Source organism: Pteropus alecto, unplaced genomic scaffold (genome assembly GCF_000325575.1).
Source record: "Pteropus alecto unplaced genomic scaffold, ASM32557v1 scaffold25, whole genome shotgun sequence".
Classification (NCBI taxonomy): Eukaryota; Metazoa; Chordata; class Mammalia; order Chiroptera; family Pteropodidae; genus Pteropus; species Pteropus alecto.
This window is the reverse complement of record NW_006441955.1, coordinates 29,342,502-29,350,667: the sequence shown is the minus strand read 5'-3', so window position 1 is coordinate 29,350,667 and position 8,166 is coordinate 29,342,502.

Genomic DNA, 8,166 nt, shown 5'->3' with positions numbered 1-8,166 from the left:
ACTGATTCCCCCTGGTGTTTTTAACTCTCAGATTCATTCACATTGAGCCTTCTTTAATTAATTAATTAATTGAGGTTCAGGTTTTCCTATCCTGGCACTGGTTCCCATGGTGATTTCCACTCCTCGATCTCTGCTCTGGTAAGTTATGACCGTTTGCCTGTCTGTCTCTCTGATATTTGGTGGATATTTGCCCTGTGTCATCCCCTTTCTTATGAGTACAAGAAGAATTGTTTCCTTTTCCGTCCGTTCAGCTTTTTACTTGCCATTAGGAAAAAGTGGCAATTTCCAAGCTCCTTACGTGCAGAACTATGAAGGGGACTGAAGTTTTGTCACCCTTAAATATGCTTTAGAGTATATTGATTTTAAATTAGTTATTAAGAAACAAAAGATTCCGAAGGAACCTTGACCTTCTCCCTTTCTTGCCTAAAGGAATTCAGATAGAAAAAACTGCTTAAAGGAAAAGAGTAGCACTCTAAGGTCATAATATAAACTAACTGTGGTGGACAGAGAGAAATCTAGTAAAGCCTGTTTGTTGAACTTCCCTCTGTGTTCCATGGTTTCTGGGTGGCCCAACAAGTTTCTTTATCGCACGTTTTGCTCTTTCTGATCTACCTGTAAATTGCCGGCAATTCCCTTTGAAATCTCAGACCCCTGCCTCCTCCTTTGTCCAAACTGGTATATAAATTTTAACGGTCCAATGCATCTTCAGGTCTCATATCTTCTGGCACCCCCGCATATACATTTATAATACATTTTGGACATTTTCTTCTGCTAGTCTTAGCCTAGCCAGAAGAAAGGTGGGAGGAAATTATTATTTTTTCCCCCACAACTGGAAACTGTTCTCCTGGGTTTCTTGCTCTGGCTGCAGGAATTTATAAATCTCCAGGCTAATTGGGTCCCAAACGAGACATGTCATGTACTATAAGGGATCTTCCATCTGACCAGCCAGGCCCAGGAAAAACATTCATGCAGGAGAGTGTTCCCTGATCAGAAAATATGACAGGGTCCTGCCTGAGTTGAGACTTATATACCACAGAGACACATAGATACACCATGTGGTCCAGGCAGTGAATACTCACCTGGCCAGTCACCAGTCTTGTGAGCCTCAGTAGAGAAACTCACATTCTCAGAAAAACGTGATCCCTAAGCTTTACCATTTATATCCCTCCTTATGTCATAGATCCATTTAATCTTCCTGAGATTCCACTGCTTGTGGGCTTCTTGGGTCATATAGTAACCTATTGTTTGGATGTGGGCTCAGAGACTGCCTCTGTTGTTATGAACATGCTGACTGAAAATGTGGGCCCAGTATGTCTGCATATCAGTCTGTTTTTTTCAAGAAAAAATGGACCTCTGATTATTATTGCAGTAAAATGTACACAACGTAAAATTTACCATTTTAACTATTTTAAGTGTACAGTTCAGTGGCAATAAGTACGTTTACAACACTGTGCAATCGTCAGCACCATCCATCTCCAGGACATTTTCATCTTCCCAAACTGAAACTCCATATCCACTAAACGATAATGCCTCATTCCTCTCTTTGCTTGGCTCCTGGCAACCATCATTCTACATTCTGTCTGCTCTACGCACCTCATATAGGTGGAATTATACCATATTTGTCTCTTTGTGATTCACGAGCTTCTTTTACTTAGCATAATGTCTTCAACGTTTATTCATGTTGTAGTATGTGTTAGAATTTCCTGCCTTTTTAAGGCTGAATACTGTTCTGTTGTATGTATATACCACATTTTGTTGATTTATTTGTCTTTCATTGAACATTTGGGTTACTTTCATCTTTTGGCTATTGTGAATAATGTTCAGTGACCATACATGTACAGATATTGCTTTCAATTTTGTTGGCTATATGCCCAGAATTGGAATTGCTGGATCATGGTAATTTTTTTTTTACTAATTTTCATGTTGTTTTGCTTGATGGCTATCCCATTTTACGTTCCCACCAGTAGTGCACAAGTGTTCCAATTTCTCTAGATCCTAACCAACGCTTGTTATTTTCCCTTCCTTCCTTCATTCCTTCCTTCCTTCCTCTCTCTTTTTTATAATAGTTGTCTTAATGAGTATAAAGTGGTATTTCACTGTGGGTTTTGATGTACATTTCCCTGATGATTAGTGATGCTGTGCATCTTTTCATATGCTTATTGACCATTTGTATATCTTTTTATCTATTTAATAGGACTGTTCATTTTTGAGTTGAATCAGAAATCAGATTTGTTTAATGATCTTATCCAAATATTAAATACTGATTACTAGGTAAACATTTTTTTTTAAAGATTATGAAAAAAATAACAAAACTGTGGAGGCCAAACAAATCATATCAGATGGGTGGCTCTGACCAAGTGCTGCTTCCATCTTGGATGGGTACAGATGACTCTAAGGGGTATGGTCCAGAAAACAAAGTATGGTGGAAAAGACCAAAGGAAGAGCATTCACTGTTTAACACACAGTGCTTTCCAAAGTCCCATTTTCTTCCCTTTTATTACCAAAGCCAAAATTCATATGCCTTTCCTGTGCTCACCACAGCAATGAAAGCAAATGACATATTTGACTTTATTTAAGGGAAGGCCTCACCTGGTGAGGAGTCAGAGAAAACGTCCCATTCATTGAATGTGAAACATTAAAGACCTTTGTCCCATTGTACAACTTTTCACTAAAAAATATTCCTTTGAAAAACATCTGTTGACTCCTTCACTGTTTGCAGGAGAAAATAGCACATTGATATGAAAATATATTAACTAGCTAACTCAAGGAGATGGCAATTGACCTCCATGCTGACCTCTTTCAGCGTTGCTGGATAAAAGTGCTTCAAGTGAGCTCAGTGGAAATGACCTGGACCAGAAGTTCCTAGGATTAATTTCTGCCCCTGCCACTTACTGTCTTGCTGTGTGAGCTTCCATTCTGAGCTCTTGTTGCTTCCCCTGTAAGACAGGCTTAATAATACCTGCCTGGAGGGGGTTTTGGAAGAAGTAAAAGCTTTCTTTTTTTAAAGCGAAAGTGCTTTTTAAATATAATGTTCTATGCAGTGCCTACCTTTGAACTCGTATTTTTCCAAGTCCCCCTGGTCTAGGGGACAAGCAGTGTGGGAGTGGGTGACACTTGCAATTGTGTTTGGGCTGGGCATACTCAGCCCAGAGTGTTGTTATAACTGAAGTGCCAAGCCCCCTGGATCTTGCTCTTTGAAGACCAATGAAGATTTTTCTGCTGTAATCACTATTGTCCTCGACATTTTCCACTTGGCAGCTTGCACACCTCTTCCTGGCTTTTTTGAAAGCCACAGCCATCCCTCTCTGACACATCCCTGGCAAAGACACTGCTGTGGTTAATCAGGGCGGCCCCTATTCTTTGCAACCCACACCATGGCAAGCTTGGTACTTGTTCCTGAAGCTCCTGTCCACACCTGCTCAGGGCTGAGAGGTATCTCCCCCATAAGGAAGCACAGTTCTCCAGGCCAGAGTCTCTGAAACTCAAGCAAATTACAGGCCCTTTAAAGGAAGAAACATTCTCACAGATCCTGACAATACATTAAGGGCCTCCAGCAATCTTTGGAGCCCAGTGCAGAGAGCAGTGTTCCAGGATACCAAATGACAGAATACAGGAGGGCATGTTACAAGCTGTGGCCTTTACCAACCCCAGTCCCTCTCCTTGCTGGCTGTGTCACCTTGGGCAAGTTTATCAGCATCTTGAGCTTCATTATTCTCTTCTATAAAATTAGGGTAATAAAATCCATCTTATCAATATGAGAGGGCTAAAAAAGATATCAAATTTAAAGTACCTGGTATTCAGGAGAAGTTTAACAAAGTATTTCTTCAAAAGCTTTGAGCTAGGGAAAAAGTACCAGAGACAGGGCCATGAAGCATTGCTAGATACCAGCCAGAGGCGCAGTCTGCACATTCTTCATCTTCAAGGAGCCAGGGACCAAGAGGTGTCCAAGCACTGGGTACCCTCGTGCTACTCAGTGAGTGTCCTGTCCTCAGTGGGTGGTTTCTTGAGATGTGGGAGGGTGGTGTCACTTAAAATTAGTGTCATACAGGCCTACTTTCTTTCTTCTTCCATCACTTCTCCCAGAAGGCTTAGAAGCCCTTGTACAAATGCAGCTGCTGGGGGTCTGTCTGATGGCCGAATTGTCCCAGAATGGATAGGAAGATTGGGCTCCTAACTGTGCCTTTCCACACAAATGGGCATAGCAATAATTATTCAAAGCTGAGCCTGTGGGGAAAATTGTATAACGTGCAAATTAGGGTCATGACAAATTCATGGTTTTCAAAATCAGTTAACCCTTAAGGATCCTTTTGTCATAGGTCAGCTCCTTCTCCAGTTTCCTTCAGCCATTCTTCTAAATCTTAACCCTTTTCCACAGGTCTCCCAACTTACCTCTGCACTACCCTCTCTGCACATGCACTGGCATCTTTCAGAAAAACCAATCTGCTAGGTATCAACTTTCCCATTCTCACTCTGCATCTTCAGATTTGTCTACTTTGGCACCAAACCTTCCCTCCTCTAATCCAGCCTGAAGAGATGAGAAGGATTTTCTTCTTTCCATAGACAATCCCTCTGTAGAGGACTCCTGCTTTTTGCCTTCCCAGTGTCTCTTCTTCCCACCAAGAAGTCAAAAATTGCCTTTTTGGAACTGTCCTCGTCCATTCTTAGTCCAGTGGTTGAGTTAATATCAACCCTACCCCAACCCCTGCTCCAGAAGTGCAGACTACCTGTGAAAAGTGAGAGTGAGAGTGAGCAAGTGAGAGAGGATGAATATCCTGACAAGGTTTTGTTGAGTCTTGGAGGCAGCCATGCCTGGAGTTTTTTCAAATACTTAAGTTACTCTTTTTTTTCTTAAGCTAGTTGGATTTCTGTGGCTTGCAACTAAAGAGGACTAAAAGAAAACACGCTTTCTTCTCGACTGTAAATGTCACTAGGAAAGGACATTATCTGTGTCTGTGATGCTCATTCCCAGCACTTAGGACAGTGCCTAACACATAGTAAGTGTTCGATAAATATTTATTTATCCTACCTGCTACTAGTGTTTATGATTCCATCTCTTTACTTTGCCTCTGTCTTTATTCTTTTATCATCTCTTTTCCTTTTTTTTTAAGCCTCTCCCTTCCACAGATAGTGTATATGTTCAGGTATCCTTAATTCTAAAAATAGAACCAAACACATAACAACAAAACAAAAATGTTCCTTCATTATGGCATTTCTTTCTAGCATCTTGACCTACTTTCCTATCTCAGCTGAGCTTTTCAAAAGCGTATTCTTAATTCATTGCACCCTGGCTTCTGTCCCAACTATTTCAACTTTGTCACAGTTGTTCCTGACTCACTGATATGAAAACACATAGTCAGCACTCTGTCAGTCATTCATATTACAATTTGAACAAGTGATTGATCCCCCTTCTTCCTAGGAGGCAGGATGCTCCTCAGAATCTCCCAGACCTCACCCTCTGGATCTCAGCTCATAGCTCTTCCTTTTGCCTGAAAATTCAACTTGACTTCTATCCTTCCGTCAAATATAGAGCATTTGGAATTTTGTTGCTGCATTAGAACTGCAGCAGTATAACACTCTCCTTGGCCTTGCTAATTTGCCCCAGGTGGCAAAGTAGATCAGCTCTCTGTGATCTAGTGTATCCAGGGCCCACACAGATGTCATGTTTTGAATTTCAGAGTTATATCAAGTGGAGGATGGCTGTTGTGGCTCAAGAGTGTCCAAGGCTGGCACTCATAGCTCAATAATTTTCAGAGGCTGGCTCTTAAGTCAGCTCTTTTGATATTCTCTGCAACCTCCAGGAGTAGATCAGAGATACATTTTGTTTTATCTAGACTAGTGTATTATTACGAAAAGCCATTTCAGGAATGGGACTATGAAAGGAGGTGCCATGTCACACTAATTCACAAGCCCCCTGGAGATTAATCCCTGGCTGGCTTGAAATGACCTGACAATAGTGGAAGATTCCAGGCATCTAAGTAGAAAATTACAACTTAATCTACTTAATGTGAATGTACATAAACAACCTTAATTATTTAATTTTAAGAGGCTTAAGAGATAAATGATCTCTGTTCATTCTGCTAGCTTTAGAAAACAACAGAGTCCTCTACTGGCTACATTCATTTTATTTAACCATTCAGCAAATATTTGACCAGCACCTATGGCCTACAAGGAATTTATTACCACATAGGGACAAAAATTGTGCAGATAAATAGCTATAATAAAATGTGCCATTAAATTTCAAATGGCTTTTCATCTGTTAAAAGAGTTAAGTCAACAAGTATGAAGTACTCATTTAATCCAGTAAAACACCAGGCCATCTCATTTAGGAATGGCTAAACTTGGCTCCCTATCTGAGCCTAAGGTAACAGCCTGGGATGAACTCTGGGAATGGGATTTATAACCATGTCCTTTGGTGATTCTGACATGCCCCTAGGTTTGGACATCATTGACATATTTCATCCTTTGCCTTCAGAACTGAACTTCACATCTCAGTGTCATCTGATAGTATCTTCTTAAAGAAGGTCATCTCTTGATTATCTAAGCACACTCCCTCTGGTTCTCTCCTTTCTCTTTGGTTTTTCTGTTTTGTTCCCTGTTTACTCCTTTTCTACCAGCCATGCATTAGTTTTCTATGGCTATCGTAACCTCAAACTTAATGGCTTCAAATAACACGAATGTATTATTTTATAGCTCTGTAGGTTGGAGACTTTAGCCTAAGTCTCACTAGGCTAAAGTCGAGGTGTAAGCAGGGCCGTGCTCCTTTCTGGGGACTCTAGGGGAGTATCCATTTCCCTGCCTTATTCAACTTCTAGAGGTTCATGGGCCTCATCCATTTTCAAAGCCAGTAATGGCTGGTTGAGTCTTCCTCACACTGCATTATTCTGACCATGCTTCTATAGTCACATCTTTCTCTGACTCTCCCCTACTTCCTTTCTATTCCGCTTTTGAGGACTCTTCCATTCCTCTGTCTTCAAAGCCTGCAACATGGGTCTGAGTCCCTCTCATGCTGCACAACCTCCTCTTCTGTCACCCTCTTTCACTTTTAAAGACTTCTGTGATTATATCGGGCCCGCTTGAGTAATCCACGATACTCTCCTTATTTTAAGATCAGCTGATGAACAACCTTAATTCTATCTGCAACCTTAATTCCTCTTTGCCATGTATCCTAACCTCTTCACAGGTTCTTGGGATTTGGATGTGGATGCCTTTGAGGAGTATTATTCTGCTGCTGCAGGCGCTTTTATTGTTGCTGTTCTCTAGCCCTCTCTTTGTGAACTCAGGACGTCGGGGGGCGAAACAGATGGTGTAAGTAAGTGAGGATGGATAGGAAGACAAAGAGGTGAGCTGGATGCCGTTTTTAAAGGGGCAGCAGTTAATCAGTCTTGGCCAATTGTTACTATGAGAATGCGGACTCATTGTTACCAGATGTTCTGATTTTTTTTCAGAAAAGCCAGAACTTTAGATTTGCATTCTTTGTTATATCACCTAAATTTTAAATGTTGGCAATGAATTTAAATATTCAAAAGCATTATGCAAGCCAGATCAAACATAGCTACTGCCATATTATGCCTTGAACTGTCTATTTGTGACTTCTGCTCATACGTTTTCCTGGAAATGATCTCTATGCCTACGGATTCAACTACCATCTGTACTATGCATGATGACTCCCAAACCTATATGTCCATCCATTCCTCTCTCATGAGTGGAGAACAGCATCTCCGACCACTTTCTCGACAGCTGTATCAACTCACTAAATCCCTGCACAAACCTGCTTCTCAAGCCTAAAACCCGGGAGTACCTCACTTTCTAATCCAATGGTCGGCACGTCCTGCAATCTGTCCTCTCATGTGTGCTTTACTCGGAACTTGATTGCCTTTTTACTGGGTTGCTATGACACTCTTTTCACTCATCTCTTAGGATCCATTCTTTCTGATTCCAGCCTAAGCTCTAAAATGCAACTTAGCTCACATCATCTTTCTTTTCTACCTAACATCCTTCAATGATTTCCCATAACCTACAGAGTGAAGTCCAGTGATCGTAGTATGGCATCCCATGCCTATCATGATGCAACCCCACATTACCTCTCCAACCTCATGTCTTAACACTTTCCCATTGCTATCTGGTAGTCCAGTAATACAGAATGTTAATTGCAGTTCCCTGTATACA